The sequence below is a fragment of the Zea mays genome, chromosome 1 (genome assembly GCF_902167145.1).
Source record: "Zea mays cultivar B73 chromosome 1, Zm-B73-REFERENCE-NAM-5.0, whole genome shotgun sequence".
Classification (NCBI taxonomy): Eukaryota; Viridiplantae; Streptophyta; class Magnoliopsida; order Poales; family Poaceae; genus Zea; species Zea mays.
In genome coordinates, this window is record NC_050096.1 from 53,079,967 (window position 1) to 53,100,654 (window position 20,688).

The following is a 20,688-nucleotide window of genomic DNA, read 5'->3' on the forward strand; positions in this document are numbered from 1 at the left end:
GCGACTTTCAGGCGCGTCGTCTTCACGCCGTGGGAGAGGGCTCTCTCGCTGTCCCAGGAGGGGACGTGAGCCTGCTGACGACTTGACTGCCGCTTCCGCCCGCCTGCCACCGCCATTACTGTCGGCCCATTTCTGGCCGTATCGACCGTCGCGCCTTCTCCCGCGGCTGACTGACCCGTGACCGATGTGCTCATTTGGCACTGTTGGGTCATGCGCAGAGTCGCCTCGAGTCGCGACACCGGTTCCGCAGTCGAGGAGGCACGGTACTGGCGCGAGTGGCGGTGCAGTTTCTCGCACGTAGTAACCGGCGCACCGGTTACATGACATGTGGGCCTGGGCCTTCATGCTAGACGCGTCGAAGTCGGAGAGGTGCGCCCCCTTGGTGCGGTTGTATGCCGCCTGCATGGCGGTCCGCCCTTTCACCCGCTGGTCTGGGCGAAAGTGGAGGAATGCTTGTAACCGCTGGGCAGTTACATGCTCCGCACGCGACGGTTTGGCCTCTTTTGTCCTGGGCCATCTTGCATGACGCGTGGGACCCAACCCCCGTGTCGTAGGGGGAGGACCCTGGAGCATGTTGGAGAAGACTCAGTCCGTGCCGGCTGAGGACTTAAGTGGGGAGAGTCGCCTTTAAAAGGAGGGTGACCCCCTTGGATGGTAGCCATGCCTTCACATTCCTTATGCATTGCGCCCTTCCACCTTCTGAGCCCCAGATGGGGAGCGCTCGCGTCGCTTTCGTCTTGCTGTCGTTGGAGGAACGCAACTTCGCGGAAGTTGGTACCTTTCAGCCATCGCTCGGCTTCAAGGATTTTCATCAAGCAGCCCGGCTGCATCCCCTCGCCGGTGGTCACCCAAGACGGTGACCACCAGTTCGATGGTGGGGAGAAGCGAGTCGGGCTGCGGCCTCTGCCCCTCCCTCAGCTTCAAGGATGTTCATCATCAGTGCTGGGGAGGGGAGTGCGCCGAGTTGGGGCCTGTCTTCGCGCGGGCAGCGGTCCGCTCCTTCCCTCAGTGATCGGGGGGAAGGGCGTTCGCCGTTCGTGGCACTGACAGCTGCCGCGTGTCTGGCCCTCTGGCCCGAGCGGCTTCGGTGCCGCTTCCGGTGCCACCTCCCGCCGAGGCAGCCGGAAGAGGTTTCTCTGCCGACGAAATAGTCGATGCCACCCGCGGTCTGACCTCCAACTCTACGGCCTTCTGCTTGTCCTCGCCCCTCGAGTGGGGACGTGGGCGAGGGCCTTATGGTAGCAGCATCTGCCCTGAGGTCATCGCTGTTGCTGTTTGGCCGCTCGGAGCGGAGGTCATTGTCGCTGCTGCTCTTCGGGCGGCGGTGAGCCACCTGGGGTTTCGTTGCCCTGCAGGCCCTCCAACGTGGGGGGTTGTTCGTACCTACGGAGGTGGAACTGGAGTTCCGTTTGTAATGGCACCTTGAGTGCCGGTGTCTGTTCATTGTGGCTGTCGGGGCCTGAACATGTATGTATTTTTGGCGTGAAGCCGTGTTTTTCCTCATTTCGAGCACTAGGACTTGCCTGTTGGCTAACTGAATCGCTTAACCAAGTGTGAGTTGCCTCGTGCGAAGGTGACGAGTGAGGTATCCGTATCTCGGAGGCATAGGAATCCCTCGGCTCGGTCAGCCTTGCCGCCCGAGGCTTCACTTGCTTAGTTAAAGAAACCCTCGGCCGCTCTGCGATGAGCCGGAGCCGAGGGCAGCGGTGTCAGCGTGGACAGAGGCAGAGTTGGCTCGAAAAGAAGACTTCGTCGGCTGGAGCCTGGCCGGACCGTCCACTGGCGGGACCGACGCCGGGGTCGAGTTGCCGAGGCCACAAGCCGGGCTGGTGTCCTCGGGGGACAGCTGGCTGAGGCTTCGGGACGGCCGGCTGAGCCATCTGCTCGGACCGAGTTCCTGGAGGAGACTCTGGCGGCGATGGCCCGGGCGTGGTGCCGACGTCGTCCTTCGGAGCGGAGATCCTCCGACCGCGTTGCCGTCCGAGGCTCGGTCGGACCTCGCCGAAGGTGGAGTAGACGTCGAGGGTGCTGCTGCTCCCCCTCTGTCGACGTCTGAGCCTGCAGGATCAGCTCGCCTGTAGTATGCATATGTTTTTTGCGGCCGCCGAGGCCCAAACATACTGTTGTCGTGTTGTAAAGCCGTGTTTCTTCTCTTCTTGTTTTGAGTATCAGGACTTATCTGTTGGTAACAGAATTGTTTGTCCGAGCGAGAGTTACTTATCACGGAAGGTGACGAGTAAGGTATCCGTATCTCAGAGGCGTAGGAGTCCCTCGGCTCGGTCGGCCTTGCCGCTTACGTGTGCTCTTACTCGTTCGTAGGATTCTGTTATCGACATAGTCGAGAAAGCACAAAAAGTTGTTTCGGCAGAAGAGCTTTCGAGTGTTAAGACTTGTTCGGCCAGCGGAATCGCTTATCCGAGCGTGAGTTACTTATCGCAGAAGGTGATGAGTGAGGTATCCGTATCCCGAAGGCGTAGGAGTCCCTCGGCTCAGTCGGCCTTGGCTGCTTACGTGTACTCCGTCGTTTTCGGGATCCCATTTTTCGAAGCAGTCGAAAAGCACGAAAGATGTTCTGGCAGAAAGACTTTTTTCGAAGAAAATTTTGACGCGGAGGGGGTTCGCCCCTTCTAGCCCCCGAGGGAGGGCCGGGCTTTGCCGAGGCAAGGCTGACCCTTCCTTGATGGTTACACTTTATTTGTGTGTGCAAACGAGGTATATGAACGACTTGAAAACATCTTAAGGGTAGAAGCGACGTAGCTGTCGGATGTTCCAAGCATTGATGTAGACCTCGCCTTGACTGTTGGCTAGCTTGTACGTCACGGGCTTCAAAACCTTGGCGATGACGAACGGCCCTTCCCAGGGAGGCATGAGCTTGTGCCGCCCTCGGGCGTCTTGTCGTAGCCGAAGCACCAGGTCGCCCACTTGGAGGTCTCGGGACCGAACCCCTCAGGCGTGGTAGCGTCGCAGCGACTGCTGATACCGCGTCGAGTGTAGTAAGGCCATATCCCGAGCCTCTTCCAGCTGGTCCAGCGCGTCTTCTCAGTTGGTCTGATTGCTTTGGTCGTCGTACGCCCTTATCCTCGGGGAACCGTATTCTAAGTCTGTGGACAAGATGGCCTCGACCCCATAGACTAGAAAGAACGGTGTGAAGCCCGTGGCTTGGCTCGGCGTTGTCCTCAGACTCCAGACCACCGAGGGGAGTTCCTTCATCCATCGCCTGCCGAACTTGTGGAGGTCGTTATAGATCCTTGGCTTGAGTCCTTGCAGAATCATGCCGTTGGCACGCTCTACTTGCCCATTCGTTATGGGGTGAGCTACGGCGGCCCAGTCCACCCAGATGTGGTGATCCTCGCAGAAGTCCAGGAACTTTCTGCCGGTGAACTGGGTGCCGTTGTCGGTGATGATGGAGTTTGGGACCCCAAAGCGATGGATGATGTTGGTGAAGAACGCCACCGCCTGTTCGGACCTAATGCTGTTTAGGGGTCGGACCTCAATCCACTTGGAAAATTTGTCGATGGCGACCAGCAGGTGCGTGTAGCCCCCGGGGGCCTTCTGCAAGGGACCGACAAGATCCAGACCCCCACACAGCAAACGACCAGGTGATGGGTATTGTCTGCAGAGCCTGAGCGGGCAGGTGGGTCTGCTTCGCGTAGAATTGACACCCTTGGCAGGTGCGGACAATTCTAGTGGTGTCGGCCATCGCGGTCGGCCAGTAGAAACCTTGTCGGAAAGCGTTTCCAACAAGGGCTCGGGGTGCTGCGTGGTGACCGCAAGCCCCCGAGTGTATTTCTTGTAATAACTCCTGACCTTCGGCGATGGATATGCATCGCTGGAGGATGCCGGAGGGGCTGCGGTGGTAGAGCTCCTTCCCGTCACCCAGCAAGACGAATGACTTGGCACGCCGCGCTAGTCGCCGAGCTTCGGCTCTGTCGAGGGGTAGCTCTCCTCGGTGGAGATATTGCAGGTACGGGGTCCGCTAGTCTCGATTAGGCGTGGCCCCATTCTGCTCTTCCTCGATGCGTAGAGCCTCACCCTCGGGAGCCGAGGGCGCCCCGGGCCGAGCAGAGAGCGCCTTGGGCTGAGCCGAGGGCGCCTCGGACAGGGCCGAAACCTTCTCGGGCTCGGGCATGTCGTCGGTCTTGACTGAGGGTTGATGTAGGTCTCGGGAGAAGACGTTCGGAGGGACCGTTGTCCGCCCCGAGGCTATCTTAGCCAGCTCATCCGCATTCTCGTTGTATCGTCGGGCGATGTGGTTGAGCTCGAGTTCGTAGAACTTGTCCTCCAGGCGCCGAACTTCATCGCAGTAGGCTTCCATCTTCGGGTCGTGGCAGTGGGAGTTCTTCATGACTTGGTCGATGACAAGCTGTGAGTCGCCGCGAGTGTCGAGGCGTCGGACCCCTAGCTCGATGGCGATGCGCAACCCGTTAACCAGAGCCTCGTACTCGGCCACGTTGTTGGACGCCGGGAAATGGAGGTGCAGCACATAGCGGAGGTGCTTCCCGAGGGGCGAGATGAAGTGCAGGCTCGTGCCCGCTCCTGTTTACATCAGCGACCCGTCGAAAAACATGGTCCAGAGTTCCGGTTGGATCAGAGCTGCTGGAAGCTGGGTGTCGACCCATTCAGCCACAAAGCCCGCCAAGACTTGGGACTTGATGGCCTTCCGCGGGGCGAACGAGATTGTCTCGCCCATGATCTCCACTGCCCACTTTGCAATCCTACCCGAGGCCTCTCGGCACTGGATGATCTCCCCCAGGGAGAAGGATGACACCACAGTCACTGGATGAGACTCAAAGTAGTGTCGCAACTTTCGCCTCGTTAGAATCACCGCGTACAGTAGCTTCTGAATCTGTGGGTAGCAGATCTTGGTCTCGGACAGTACCTCACTGATGAAGTAGACTGGCCTCTGGACGGGCAATGCATGCCCTTCTTCTCGTCTCTCAACCACGATCGCGGCGCTGACCACCTGAGTGGTAGCGGCGACGTAGATAAAGAGGGCTTCTCCGGCAGCGGGAGGCACTAGGATGGGTGCGTTTGTAAGGAGCACCTTCAGGTTCCCGAGGGCTTCCTCGGCCTCGAGGGTCCAAGTGAAGCACTCGGCCTTCCTCAGGAGGCGGTACAGAGGCAGGCCTCTTTCGCCGAGGCACGAGATGAAGCGGCTCAGAGCCGCAAGGCATCCCATGACCCTCTGTACGCCTTTCAAGTCCTTGATGGGACCCATGTTAGTGATGGCCGTGATTTTCTCCGGGTTGGCCTCGATGCCCCGCTCGGAGACGATGAACCCCAAGAGCATGCCTCGGGGGACTCCGAAGACGCACTTCTCGGGATTGAGTTTTACGCCTTTCGCCTTGAGACACCGGAATGTCGTTTCAAGGTTGGAAAGGAGGTCGGAGGCTTTCCTCGTCTTGACTACGATGTCATCGACGTAAGCCTCGACCGTTCGACCAATGTGTTCGCCGAACACGTGGTTCATGCACCTCTGGTACGTCGCACCCGCATTCCTTAAACCAAATGGCATAGTAACGTAGCAGTACATGCCAAAAGGTGTGATGAAAGAAGTCGCGAGCTGGTCGGACTCTTTCATCCTGATTTGGTGATACCCTGAGTAGGCATCGAGGAAAGACAGGGTTTCGCACCCAGCAGTGGAATCCACGATTTGATCGATGCAAGGCAGAGGGTAGGGAACCTTCGGACATGCTTTGTTTAGACTAGTGTAGTCTACACACATCCTCCATTTCCCCCCTTTCTTCCTTACAAGCACAGGGTTGGCAAACCATTCAGGATGGAATACCTCTTTGATGAACCCTGCGTCCATTAGCTTGTGGATCTCCTCGCCTATGGCTCTGCGCTTTTCTTCGTCGAATCGGCGCAGAGGCTGCTTCACGGGTCGGGATCCAACTCGGATATCTAGTGAGTGCTCGGCGACATCCCTCGGTATGCTGGGCATGTCCGAGGGACTCCATGCGAAAACGTCGGCGTTTGCGCGGAGAAAGTCGATGAGCACTGCTTCCTATTTGGGGTCGAGCTCGGAGCCGATCCGGATCTGCTTGGAGGCGTCGTTGCTGGGGTCGAGAGGGACGGAATTAACTGTCTCTGCTGGCTCGAAGTTGCCGGTGTGGCACTTCACGTCTGGCGCCTCCTTGGAGAGGCTCTCCAGGTCGGCGATGAGGGCCTCAGATTCGGCGAGGACCTTGGCGTACTCCACGCACTCCACGTCGCATTCGTACGCGTGTCGGTACGTGGGGCCGACGGTGATGACCCCGTTGGGGCCCGACATCTTGAGCTTGAGGTAGGTGTAGTTGGGGACGACCATGAACTTGGCGTAACATGGCCTCCCCAGTATTGCGTGGTAGGTTCCTCGGAACCCGACCACCTCGAACGTGAGGGTTTCCCTTCAGAAGTTGGAGGGAGTCTCGAAGCAGACGAGCAGATCGAGTTGTCCGAGGGGTTGGACGCGTTTCCCGGGGATGATCCCGTGAAAAGGCGTCGCGCCTGTCCGGATCGAGGACAGATCGATCTGCAGGAGCCCGAGGGTCTCGGCGTAGATGATGTTGAGGCTGCTGCCTCCGTCCATGAGGACCTTGGTGAGCCTGATGTTGCCGATGACGGGGTCGACAACGAGCGGATATTTCCCCGGGCTCGGCACGCGGTCGGGGTGGTCACCCTGGTCGAAGGTGATGGGCTTGTCAGACCAGTCTAGGTAGACTGGCGCCGCCACCTTTACTTAGCAGACCTCCCGACGCTCTTGCTTGCGGTGCCGAGCCGAGGCGTTCGCCGCTTGCCCACCGTAGATCATGAAGCAGTCGTGGACCTCGGGAAACTCCTCTGCCTTGTGATCCTCCTTCTTGTCGTTGTTGTGGGCCCTGCCACCTTCCGCAGGTGGCCCGACCTTGTGAAAGTGGCGCCGAAGCATGACGCACTCCTCAAGGGTGTGCTTGACGGGCCCCTGATGATAGGGGCACGGCTCCTTGAGCATCTTATCGAAGAGATTGGCACCCCCAGGAGGTTTTCGAGGGTTCTTGTACTCAGCGGCGGCAACAAGGTCCGCGTCGGTGGCGTCACGTTTCGCTTGCGACTTCTTCTTGCCCTTCTTCTTGGCGCCGCGCTGAGTGGACGCCTCGGGGACGTCTTCCGGCTGGTGGCCCTGGGGCTGCTTGTCCTTCCGAAAGATGGCCTCAACCGCCTCCTGGCCAGAGGCGAACATGGCGGTGATGTCCATCAGCTTGCTCGCCCTGGTGGGGGCCTTGCGACCCATCTTGCTCACCAGGTCGCGGTAGGTGGTGCCGGCGAGGAACGCGTTGTTGACGTCCGAGTTGGTGACGTTGGGCAGCTCGGTGCGCTGCTTCGAGAATCGCTGGATGTAGTCCTGGAGAGACTCTCCCAGCTGCTGGTTGCAGCTTCGGAGATCCCAGGAGTTCCCAGGGCGCACGTACGTGCCCTAGAAGTTGCCGACGAAGGCCTAGACCAGGTCGTCCCAGTTGGAGATCTGCCCCGGAGGCAGATGCTCCAGCCAGGCTCGAGCGGTGTCGGAGAGGAACAGGGGGAGGTTGCGGATGATGAGGTTGTCATCGTCCATTCCACCCAGCTGGCAGGCCAGTCGGTAGTCCGCGAGCCACAGTTCCGGCCTTGTCTCCCCCGAGTACTTTGTGATGGTAGTCGAGGTTCGGAACCGGGTCGGGAACGACGCCCGTCGTATGGCCCGGCTGAAAGCCTGCGGACCGGGTGGTTCGGGCGAGGGGCTCCGATCCTCCCCATTGTCGTAGCGTCCCCCACGCCTGGGGTGGTAGCCTCGGCGCACCCTCTCGTCGAGGTGGGCTCGATGGTGATGGTGGTGGTGCTCGTTGCCGAGGCGACCCGGGGCCGCAGGCGCCGTGTTGTGCGTGCGCCCGGTGTGGACCGAGGCTTCCCGCACGAATCGAGAAGTCGCGGCACGATGCTCCGAGGGGTACCCCTACCTCCGAGAGGAAGAGCTTTCGTACCGTCGGACCGCGGCATCCTCCAGGAGATTCTTGATCTCTCCCTAGATACACCGCCCTTCGGTGGTCGATGGTTCCGGCATCGCGCGGAGTAGTATTGCCGCTGCAGCCAGGTTCTGGCCGACCCCACTGGAAGCCAGTGGCGGCCTTACCCTGGCGTCGTCGGCAATGCGGTGCTGGAAGCCCCAGGGTAGATGACGCACTTCTCCGGCCGGAGCTTGGTCTGCCCATTCCTGCCCGATGTTCCGGCGGAACTGCTCAAGTGTTCCTGCTCCCTCATCGAGCCTGGCCTGCATCTCGCGGATTTGCTCGAGCTGTGCGTCCTGACCCCCCGTAGGGACTGGGACCACAACTAGCTCTCGAGGGATGTCAACGCGAGGCGCAGGCCTAGGGGGATCGCCGCTCTCCGGCATACCAAGATGGTTGCCTTCGCCGGGACCCCCTATATCGACGTGGAAACATTCACGACTTGGGCCGCAGGCTTCGTCGCCGAAGCTGCGGCTACCATCAGAACAATCGGAGAGGCAGTAGTCGCATGCGGTCATGAAGTCCCGCATGGCACTAGGGTTACCGAGCCCGAATAAATCCCAACAAAAGTCGGGCTCGTCATCTTCCTCGGAACCCGAGGGTCCGTAGGTCGAGACGGCCGTCAATCGGTCCCAGGTTGACCACATATGATACCCTGGAAGGTTCGGATATGCCTTTATGAAAGCGTCCACCGAAGCGGGATCGCTTGGTGGGTCGAAACTGAATCCAAAAGGCATGAGATGAGAATCGGTCGGTACCTCTTGGTCGACGGGCGGTGACGAAGTCGCGTCAGGGACGGACTGCACCGTTGTCTCAGGTACAAGGGCGACGCCCAGCAAGTCCTTCGCGGGCGTGCTGGCGTCGTCCGTCTGCTTGGGGTTGGCGTGTTGCGGGGAGACGACGCTCGTCTTCGTCTCAGACGCGAGGTCAACGTCCGCCGTGTCCCCCGTCGGGGCGCTGGCGTCGTCGACTTGCTCGACAGCCGACGAGGTGCCGCCTCCTGCTTGGCCATGGTTGCCCCGCCTCCTCCTCCATCGGCGGGGGAGGTGACGGGACAAACCCGGATGTTGTTCTTCCGCCATGTGGGGAAGACGTTGTTGATTCTGCCGCCGGCGGGCAGGCTGATGGCCGCCATTGTCGCTGTCGCGCGGCCGAAGAAGGAGTATCATGTCGTAGCTACCGTCGAGGGACATGAACTCAAGACTCCCGAAACGGAGCGTCATCCTAGGTTGGAAAGGTTGCTGGAGACTACCCATCTGGAGCTTGACGGGAAGTTGTTCGTCAACACGTAGCAGGCCCCTACCTGGCGCGCCAACTGTCGGCGTTTCGACCCCGGGGGGTCCCTGGACCGACGAGTAAACTGTCGCCGCGTGTCCCAGCCCAGATGGGTCGGCGCGAGGCGGAGCACGAAGGGGGAAGAGACAGACACGAAAAGGGGAAACCCGCGGCCTTCGTGTTGCCCTGCGCCTAGGTCGGGTGCGCTTGCAGTAGGGGGTTACAAGCGTCCGCGTGGGAGAGCCTTATGCGCCGGCCCGTCGTCCCGCGTGGCCAACCTTCTCGTATGAGAGCCCTGGACCTTCCTTTTATAGGTGTAAGGAGAGGGTCCAGGTGTACAATGGGGGGGTGTAGCAGTGTGCTAACGTGTTTAGCAGAAAGGAGCTAGAGCCCTAAGTACATGCCGTCGTGGCAGTCGAAGAAGTTTTGGCACCCTGTTCATGTGATGTCGTGGCCATCGGAGGAGCGCTTGGGCCATGCGGAAGGACAGCTGTCGGGGCTGTCGAGTCCTTGCTGACGTCTCCTTGCTTCCGTAAGGGGCTGAGAGCCACCGTCGTCATGGAGCACGTGGGGCGCCATCATTATTTGTTTACCGGGGCGAGCCAGATGGGACGCCGGTCTTGTCCCCCGTAGCCTGAGCTAGCTAGGGGTAGGGTAATGATGGCCTCCCCTGTGACGTGGTCGGTCCGAGCCCTAGGTCAGGCGAGGCGGAGGCTCCTCCGAGGTCGAGGTCGAGTCTGTCTTCCGAGGTCGAGGCTGAGTCCGAGCCCTGGGGTCGGGCGAGGCGGAGACTGTCTTCCGAGGCCGAGGCCATGTCTGAGCCCTGGGGTCGGGCGAGGCGGAGATCGTTTTCCGAGGCCGAGGCCATGTCCGAGCCCTGGGTCGGGCGAGGCGAAGACCGTCTTCCGAGGCCGAGGCCGTGTCCGAGCCCTGGGGTCGGGCGAGGCGGAGTCCATCGTCCAGCGTCGAGGTTGAGCCCGAGCCTTGGGGTCGGGTGAGGCGGAGTTTCCTATGGCGCCCGAGGCTGGACTTAGCCGCTGTCAGCCTCACTCTGTCAAGTGGCACAGCAGTCGGAGCGACACGGGCGGCGCTGTTCTCCTGTCAGGTCGGTCAGTGGAGCGGCAAAGTGACTGCGGTCACTTCGGCTCTATCGACTGGAGCACGCGTTAGGATAAGGTGTCAGGCGACCCTTGCATTAAATGTTCTTGCGATATGGTCGGTTGGCGTGGCGTTCTGGCCAAGGTTGCTTCTCTGCGAAGACTGGGCCTTGGGCGAGCCGAAGGTGCGTCCGTTGCTTGAGGGGGGCCTCGGACGAGACGTGAATCCTCCGGGGTCGGCTGCCTTTGTCCGAGGCTAGGCTCGGGCGAGGCGAGATCGTGTCCCTTGAGTGGACTGAGCCTTGACCTTAATCGCGCCCATCAGGCCTTTGCAGCTTTGTGCTGATGGGGGTTACCAGCTGAGATTAGGAGTCTTGGGGGTACCCCTAATTATGGTCCCCGACAAGCGCAGACACATCGTAAGTTTCTTGTTCATATAAAAGTGAAATCAAATCGATGAACAAGAACTATAAGACTGGTGATAACATATAAGGTGAAAACATAATACACACATAGTCAACATAAGTATCGAGAGTATATAATAGAGTTTGTGAGCCAAAATCATCATACAAAAGTGGAGCTAGTACAGAGTAACAAGCACATATATTACATCAAAATGACTCTCTACTAACTCTCTAACTCCCCCTAGCTCTCACAACTCATATATCTCTCCCCCTTTGGTGTCAAACACTAAAAGGGAACCCGAACCTACACATCAGAAGAGGGAGGAGGTGGCAGGGGCGCAACCGGTCGCGGTCGTGGCAGTAGAGCGAACGCCAGCTGTGGGTTAGAGTCAGTCTCAGATCCAGGATTTGCCATAGAAGCTGGAGCTCGTACTGACTCAGACGGAGGCTGCGCTGCAGGAGCTGCCGGAGCTAAAGAAGTCACAGACACCGCCACAGCAGCAGTGGTAACAGCAGGAGCTGGTGGCACTGGCGGCTGAATGCTGACGGAGCTGATGACCGGCAACGTGAAAACTAGGGTGACCGGCCGGAGCGGAGAGGAAGAAGGACCAGCTGTAGGAAGAGGGGGTCCTAGCTCAATGGCTGGCACAACAGGAGCCTGAAGAGGTGGAGGCGGTGTTGACTGCACTGGGGGAATCAGAACACCGGTATGCTGAAGCATGAGAGTCATGAATGCCCTGTTCTCAGCCCGGTCCTGAAGGAGTTGCTACTGCAGAGTATCATGTCTGTCCTGAATGGTCTGAAACATCGAGAGCATTCTCTCGGACATCTGCTGCTGGACCGCTGCCAAGTGAGCCTGCTGCTGAGTAAGAGTCTGGAGGATCGCAGCAAGAGTAGGGTCAATGGTAGGAGGGGCAGCAGGGGCAGCACCACTGGAACTCCCAACCTCATGATCATGAGTGCGTGGAGGCCTAGGAGGCGGAGGCAGAACCCCAAAGTCATCATCATCATCATTGTCAGGGACTGCTGCGCCCTGAGTCTCGAGAACCCCAAAGTCATCATCATCATCATCAGGGACTGCTGCACCCTGAGTCTCGAACTGGTGAAAAACGGTATCCTTGGCCTGAGTGTCAGTCACTGGAGCAGGTGCCGACACAGGATCCTCTAGAGCTGGACGGTAGGACCCAAAGAGGAGGTGAGAGGCCGCAAGAGTACCCTGGAACTATGGTGGCCGAATCAGCTGAGCGAAGATGTGACAGAGATAGTGAGCATACGACAGCTGTCGACAAGCACATAGACCATCCAGTACGGTGTCCTCGATCTCACAAATAAGGAAGTCCACAACATCAAACTCAGAGTGAGAGACCAGGGCACCAAGTAACCAAAGCTGGATATGAGTAGCAGCCTCCTTGTAACCCATTCGTGGCAGAAGCGTCCGTCTCATAAGCTGATATAAAAACTTGGCCACTGTGGTGAAGTCTGCCGGAGAACATCGCGACCCATCTGAGAAGGGCGGTCGGAACAAAGCCGCGACGTGAGCTGTACCAGGAGCAACTCCGCCGTGAGGGCGACGAGGAGGATCAGAGGTGCCGTAGCACAAGCTGTGAAGATGAGTGGATGTCTCGTTGAATCCAAACAACTGATGAATCTGGCTGGCATGAATTGTAACATCATCTCGCTCAAAGCGGAATCTCATCCACCGGTGATCAGGGTCTATCCATACTGAAGCATAGAAAACTCAGACCCATTCCTCAACATATCTACCGCTGGTAGTCAACAAAGTGAGAAGTCAAGGCAGATAGGAGAGGTGTACCTTAGAGTCAACACCGGCGGCTAGCAGGAATGCAGGAAGGTCCAAAAGCCGGTGCACTCACAGAGCAATCTGTGCAGACAACTGAGCTCGAAAGAAGGACTCCTGTATTCGGGTACTGAACAAATCGACTGTAGCAGGGTCTCTCTGAACCGGTAGCCAAGTCTCCACGGGTACGTGTCTGAACCGACGTACCCGTGCCGCTGTAGCACGCTGAAGATCAAATAGTCTGGGATCCGCAGCAAGTGGTCGCACCTCAGTCTCATCGCGCTCCCGGAAGCGAGCAGGTGGGATAGGTGGAGCGGAAAGGGGAGCGGAAGGAGCAGTGGAACTTGGAGTAGTGGAGGTGGTAGGTATGGCTGAGGTGGTGGATGGCGCAGGAGTGACGGGAGCAGGTGAAGTGGGAGGTGGAGTGGTAGCAGTGGTGGGAGTGGTAGGAGCGGAGGAGCGAGACCAAGAGGCGAGGCGACGAACTCGATAAGCAATCTGATCAAGAGGAATCTCTAGCTGAGCTCCTCACTCTACCTGCTCAGTGGCTGCTACTGCTGCTAGAGCCGCTCGGGCTGCTCTATCCAGACGCCGCTTCTTGCGGCCTTCCTGCTGCTCTAAGTAGACCGTCTTCCCCTTAACCTGCCAGAAGGGGCGAGGAGGGTCCTCGTCATCTCCTCCCTTGGCGCCGACACATTCTTCGTGCGCGGCATCCTGACCTGACGACTGCAAATGAGAGAGAGAAGCTAAGCACAAGTCGATAATAGCTGAGAGGATATCAAAAGAATGGATGTCTACCTGGAAATCTCACACGAGAGGTGAAAATCCAGGTAGGACAGGAGACGGCTCACGTGCAGGCGAGGTCACTGAAACGACAGAAGAGGTGAGCACGTATTAGTCACATAGTCATAAGTATATGAAATGTTAATAAATACATACACAGAGTGTTATGGCACAGAAAACGAGAGATATGGCGATCGAGAGGTCAAACGACGCGAAAATGACGTTTGAACGAGAAATAGTGCCATAGGAGGTTTGGAATTCGAATTGAGGCATGAAATGATTTGGAATTGAGCTGATACTTCACGAATAGGTTTTTATGGGTAAATATGAGTGAAGGGTGTGCTTGGTTTGATTTTAGGCGAAGAAAATGGAATTTGGGCACTCGGCTCGGAATTGATCGCTCGAAACGGGGAATTGTGTGAAATTGAAGCCGGGTATATCGGATTGGTGTGAAATTTGGCGAATATGTTACTGGAGGTATTGTGAAGGTGCCTGAAAAGTTTGGGTTCAATCAAAGCAACTTTGGCTGGTTTGGGCATTTTGCCGAGCACGTGACGTACGGTGGTTTAGGGTTTCGGGAAAATGGTTGATTTAAGAATTGAAACCCTCCCAAAGGGAGCTAGGAACCTGTAGGGGATTCAATGGGACACAAAGGAACCTACTCATGCACTGGGATTCACACATTTTGACAAGAATTGGAAATGAGAGGAATCGGAGGGAGAAGAGGAGCTCACTGCACTGAGAAACAGAGAGAGGAGAGGGAGGCAGAGGATGCTCACTAGAGGGAGAGAGAGGGAAGGAGAGGCTGGAGGTCGCCGAAGGGGAGGGGAATCGCCAGAGCAGGGGGCAGAGAACTGAGAGAGGCAGAGAGATGTGCCTGGCCTCGGGCACGGGCACGGGCAGGGAAAGCTTTTTAAAAAACCGATTATGGGCGCACCAGACAATCTACAGTGCCTGTCCGGTGCACACTGGACAGCGCACAGGAAAAGGAGATCCACGCGCACGCGGCCGGTGCACCGGACAGTGTACAGTGCAGTGTCCAGTGCACACCGGACTGTCCGATGAGCCTAGACAGAGGGAATTTTGAAATTTTTCAAATTTTCTATCTAGTTTTCAACCAAACCAAATCCCAACTTATAATCACACAAAAGAACACCTGTTGGGACAGGTATTGGTACCCTCATATATTTTCTCATAATTTTCAAAATATTTTGCCATAGGCTAGCTAATTTTTAGAGAAAATAGGCAAATGGTGAGATTTGCATTTTGGCTTTGCACTAGGGGTTTTCATGAAAGGTTTGAGTTTTGAATACTCCCCCTAAGTGTAGTGCCTCATGCATATCTCAAGAACCAACAATTGCATAGTAAGTAAGAATTTAAGAACTAAAAGCTTAAAACTAAGACTTGTCAAGTTTGATCCCGAGTTCAGCTTTTTCACTCGCTTTGTTGCCGGTTATCTCAACTAGGTTAGACAAGCCCTAGATGCAATACAAGAAATTTAGATATGCAATGCAATCTTGACAACACCATTTGAGATCTTAAATAAAATTTCTGAGATCAAGTATATTTAACTCATTCCTCAACATGCAAAAGCGGGTTTTATCAAGTGGCTTAGTGAAAATATCCGATAATTGATCTTCCGACCTCACTCCTTCTAAAAGGATGTCTCCTTTAGCAACATGATCTCTAAGGAAGTGATGACGGATATCAATGTGCTTGGTGCGAGAGTGTTGTACAGGGTTATTAGCAATTTTAACAGCACTCTCATTGTCAACAAAGGTACCTTTTCTAGAACTACGCCATAGTCTAGAAGAGTTTGTTTCATATATAAAATTTGTGTGCAACAAGCACCCGCGTCAATGTATTCCTCTTCGGCGGTTGACAAGGCAACACTATTTTGCTTTTTGGATGTCCACGATACTAGTGATCTCCCAAGCAAATGGCACCCCCAGAAGTATTTTTTCTATCAATTTGCACCCGGCATAATCCGAATCGGAATAGCCAATTAAGTCAAAAGTAGCTCCTTTGGGATACCACAGACCAACGCTTGGGGTGTGCCTGAGATACCTAAGAATTCTTTTAACAGCGCGAAGTTGAACTTTCTTAGGATTAGATTGAAATCTAGCACACATGCAGACACTAAACATGATATCGGGCCTAGATGCGGTAAGATACAATAAACTACCAATCATAGAACGATAGAGAGTTTGATTAATCGGGTTACCTCCCTCATCTAGATCGAGATGTCCATTTGTTGGCATAGGTGTCTTGATTGGTTTGCACTTCTCCATGTTGAACCTTTTCAACAAGTCTTTGGTATACTTCTCTTGTGTAAGGAAGTTACCATCTTTCATTTGCTTGACTTGAAAGCCGAGGAAGTACGTTAGTTCACCAATCATTGACATCTCGAACTCCTTCAACATCAACTCACCAAATTCCTTGCAATGATAGTCATTTGTCGAGCCAAAGATTATGTCATCAACATATACTTGACAAATGAAAATATCATCGTTATGTTTCTTTTTGAATAGGGTTGTGTCGACGGTCCCGGTCTTGAAGCCCTTTTTGATGAGGAAGTCGCGAAGACGATCATACCAAGCCCTTGGAGCTTGCTTTAATCCATATAGCGCCTTGGACAACCTGTAAGCATGGTTAGGATATCTAGGGTCTTCAAACCCAGGTGGATGCTCAACATATACAAGTTCATTTATGAAGTCATTTAAAAATGCACTTTTTACATCCATTTGATAAAGCTTTATATCATAGCATGATGCATATGCGAGTAGGATACAGATGGCTTCCAGTTGAGCAACCGGTGCAAAGGTCTCCAAAATCTAAGCCTTCAACTTGAGAGAATCCATTTGCAACAAGTCTTGCCTTGTTCCTAACAATCACGTCTTGATCATCTTGTTTGTTTCTAAACACCCACTTTGTTCCAATGATTCTTGCATCTTGTGGAGGCTTCTCCAGGGTCCAAACTTGGTTACGGGTGAAGTTGTTAAGTTCTTCATGCATGGCGTTCACCCAGTCAGGATCCTGTAGCGCCTCATCTATACATGTAGGCTCAACACAAGAAACAAAGGAGTGATGTTCAATAAAAGAAGCATGTCTATGTGATCAAGTAATAACCCCTTGTGAAGGACTCCCAATGATTTGGTTTTGAGGGTGTGCTTGAAGTAGTTATCAGTTTCTCCTATCAACCACTTGGGAAGAAGATCCTGGAGCATCAACATCTTCGGCTTGTACCCTTGCTTGTTCATGAGAGACAAATGTATCTTCATTTGCATGCCTCTCATCTTTTTCATCATCTTGTGGTACACTTGATGAAGAAGGCATGTCAACCACTTGATGAAGAAGGGTGTGCTTCTTCATTGGCATGTTCTTCATTGCTTCCCTAAGTGGCTCATCACCTACATCATCAAGATTTTCAAGTGCTCCTTGGGAGCCATTAGTCTCATCAAATTCCACATCATATGTTTCTTCTACCACGCCAGTGGCATGATTGAATACTCGATATGCTTTGGACTTTAATGAATAACCTAATAGAAAACCAATATCACAACGTCTTTGAAACTTCCCTAGGTGATGGCGTTTCTTGTAAATGTAGCATTTGCATCCAAACACCCGGAAGAAGGAGACGTCTGGCTTTTTCCCATTTAGCAGTTCATAGGGAGTCTTCGCATGTAGCCAGTGAGGGAATAGCCTGTTTGATGCATAACATGCAATGTTGACAGCTTCGGCCCAAAACCTCTCCAGTGTGTTATACTCATCAATCATTGTTCTTGCAAGTGTGATCAAGGTCCTATTTTTCCTTTCAACAACTCCATTTTGTTGAGGAGTATTGAAAGGGAAATGTGCTCTTGGGCCATTTCTATAAGTTTTGGTGATTAAGTGTCCAACACATAGTAAGTGAGTAGCTATGTGCCAAACAAGCAAGAAGTGCAAATCATGTAACAAGGTACATTTCTAGACTTAGCATATTGTTTTGAGTACTAACATATTTTGTCTAAGTGCTAGAAACAGGAAGAAAAGAAACCAAAAAGACTTGGCTCAGTGCAGCCAAAACTCAGCTCAGTCTGGCACACCGGACTGTCCGATGGTGCACCGGACAGTGTCCGGTGTGCCAGGCTGGTCTCCAGTGAAAAGGCCGCTCTCAGGAAAAGTTCAGCGGCGTACGGCTATAATTCATCGGACTGTCTGGTGGTGCACCGGACTGTCCGGTGAGCCAACGGTCGCCAGCGCAACGGTCGGCCACGCAATCTGCGGGCGACGCGTGGCCCGCACCAACGGTCGGTAGGGGGCACTGGACTGTCCGGTGCGCCAACTGCCCCTAAGGACCAATGGTCGGATGCGCCAGAAAAGGAAGGAGATCGCGCACCAGATAGCTACAGTGACTGTCCGGTGCACCACACGACAGAAGGCAAGATTAGCCTTCCAAGATTGTCTTCAACGACTCCTAGCTGCCTTGGGGCTATAAAAGGGACCCTACGCGCATGGAGGAGACACACAAGCATTCACTAATCATCCTAAGGCATCCAGACTCTGTTCCCGCGCATTCATTTCATTGTGTTAGAGATTTGAGCTCTATTCGAGTCGAGGACTTCCTATGCTGTCATTTGAGATCGAGTCTTCTCTTGTGTGTGTGTGGGTGTGCTGCAATTTGTGTCTTGTGTGTGTTGCTCATCCCAACCTTATTCCGTGCTTTCATTGTGATCTTGGTTGTAAGGGCGAGAGACTCCAATCTTGTGGAGATTCCTCGCAAATGAGAATAATCATCTAAAGGAAAAATCGTGGTATTCAAGTTGATCATCGGATCACTTGAAAGGGGTTAAGTGCAACCCTCGTCCATTGGGATGCCACAACGTGGAAGTAGGCAAGTGTTACTTGGCCGAACCACGGGATAAAAATCGCATGTCTTGTGTTGATCTCTCTGTGATTATTTGTGTTCACAAGACCTCGCTTCAAGTTAGTTAGCCATACTAACACTCATAGCTAAGTTTTGTGGCTATTAGTGTTTGAATTTTACAGGATCACCTATTCACCCCCCTCTAGGTGCTCTCAATTGGTATCAGAGCCGTTCTCTTCACGTGAGGGACTAATCGCCCGAAGAGATGGATCCTAAGGAAAAGGGGATGGTGGTCAATGTAACACCCCTGGTGTTACTATAACTAAAACTTGAGCATGGCATCATAAGCATTGGCATTGCATATGTTTGACACACCTAGAGTGCATTCACTAGGCAAAAATTTCAAACAAGTTGTATTGTTTTAAGTGTTTTGCAAATAGAACCCTGGTTAAGGAACTTAACCCTAAATAGGGATTATAGGGGTAAAACCTAACCCAAGTTAAGAAAACCCAAAGACTTTAGGGTAAAAGTCATAAAATGACCCTAAGAATAAACTTGAATCACTTTTATACCCCTGGGATACCAGAAACCCTAATTGGAACCCTGGAAAACCCTGAAACCAAACCCTAGGGGCTTATGTGCAAAATTAGTCCACCTTTGGACTAAAGTGCAAAAACCAAGCCAAATAAGTATCTTAAGTCCTTTGGTTCACAAATATGTGGACTTGAAAGCCAAACCCTAAGTTTTGGACTCATTTGCAAAAAGGACCTTGATTTTGATTCCTATGCTAAGTCTGAAAACAGGGTTGTAGGCCCAACTTTGGGGCTGTGTAGCTTTCAAAATAGTGAGAATTCATGATAGGTGACCACATCAAAGTTGAAGATCAATCATAGGGGAACAACTTTGTTTAAGGGTTCAAACCATGATCCTATGAGAAATCTGGAGAAAATCGACCCTCAACTCCGGCTGTCAGGTGCTCTGAATGAGGATTGCCATGGTACAGTAGACCTGAGTGGATCAGGTTGCCAGCGCGGCGGGCTCGTCGCTGGTAAGTCGTCGCCGGTGGTCGATCCGTTGCTGTGATTCGTGCGGACCGTGTGGATAACGCTTGGAGGTCACCGCCGGGGATAAACTTCAGCCATTAAACAACTCCGGCCACCGTACCATCGTTACCGCGGCGGATGTGGATATGTTCACCGTCGACCGCCGCCTTCCGGCCGTGCGCCGCGTGGCTCAACTCTTTTACCGTGTCGTCGTGACCTCCTCTGAAGTCTCCGTGGCTCACCGGAGTTACTGCCACGCCGTTGGCCACGAACTCACGCGGCCAGTGTTTCTTCTTCACCTCCGACCACCGCGTGTCTCGTCCAAATTCGCGACCACCGCCCATCCTTCCTATAAATTGAGCCCGTGTCCAGCTCCGTGGGGTAGTTCGCTAGCTAACCACCGCTAATCAGCCACAATCATCCACTCATCTGCTCGAATTCGGAATTTCCCCCAACCTCGCTCTCCGCCACCGTGAAACAAGTCTCACCGTGGCCAGCCCAAATTAGGTCAGTTCATGTTGCTCTGTTGCTTGTTCTAACATTCTCGTGTGTCCTTGATGCTTTCCAAACCATCCAATTAAATTTAACTGCCATGAATTGATTGGAACACGAACACCTATCCGCGCCGTGCACTGTCCTCGCGGGCAGAGCTTGGCAGATCACCAAGTATGAAATTGATTGGGGGGAATGAGTCCTTAGGACTTGAATTTGGTGTCTGCTGCTCAAAAACCCTAGCTGTTGCCCCTTCTGGCCGGTCTGCTTGCTCGTCGGAGCACGGCGGTGCGCGAGCGCCGTCGTGGACTTCCAATCGGAAATAGAAAGAAACGCAGGGGCCTTTTTGTGATCGGTCAGCGACACACAGGAATAGTGAAAGGGCTCGTTCGCTGTTAGATAAAGATGTGGGGGTCGTTCTGCAAAACCGCCAGGGCGCGGGGCGCGCGGGCGCCTTTTTCCTCCCTGGACCTGGGCCGCTGGGCTGAATCCGGCCCAGTTCTGTTTAACCCTTTTCCTTTTCTTTTTCAGGAAAACTTTAGAAATGTGTAGAAAAATGTAGAAAAATGCTAAAATTGTAAAATTAATTTTCCTAGGCTTGTTATTTTCCTTAGAATTTAGTAAAAATAAGTTTGTGATTTTTAGTGTAAGTAAGAAATTTTAGGGTATTTAAAGTGGTTAAAAATGTTGGTTATAGATTTTTAGAAAACAAATGGTAATTCCTAAAATGCCCAAAATTTTTATATGAGTGTTATATAATATTTAGAAGCCTTGGGTAAAGTTTGAATTGATTTGGACCTTGTTTGATCACCAAACCCCAAAACACCCCCCCTGCCCTATGAACTCCTTTACCGACTCCGGAAACCCTAAGTTCCCGGAACTCCGTGAAGGAAAGTTGTATTCAAGACATAAATAATAAGTTTATGCTATCTTTGCATCCTCATGAGCAT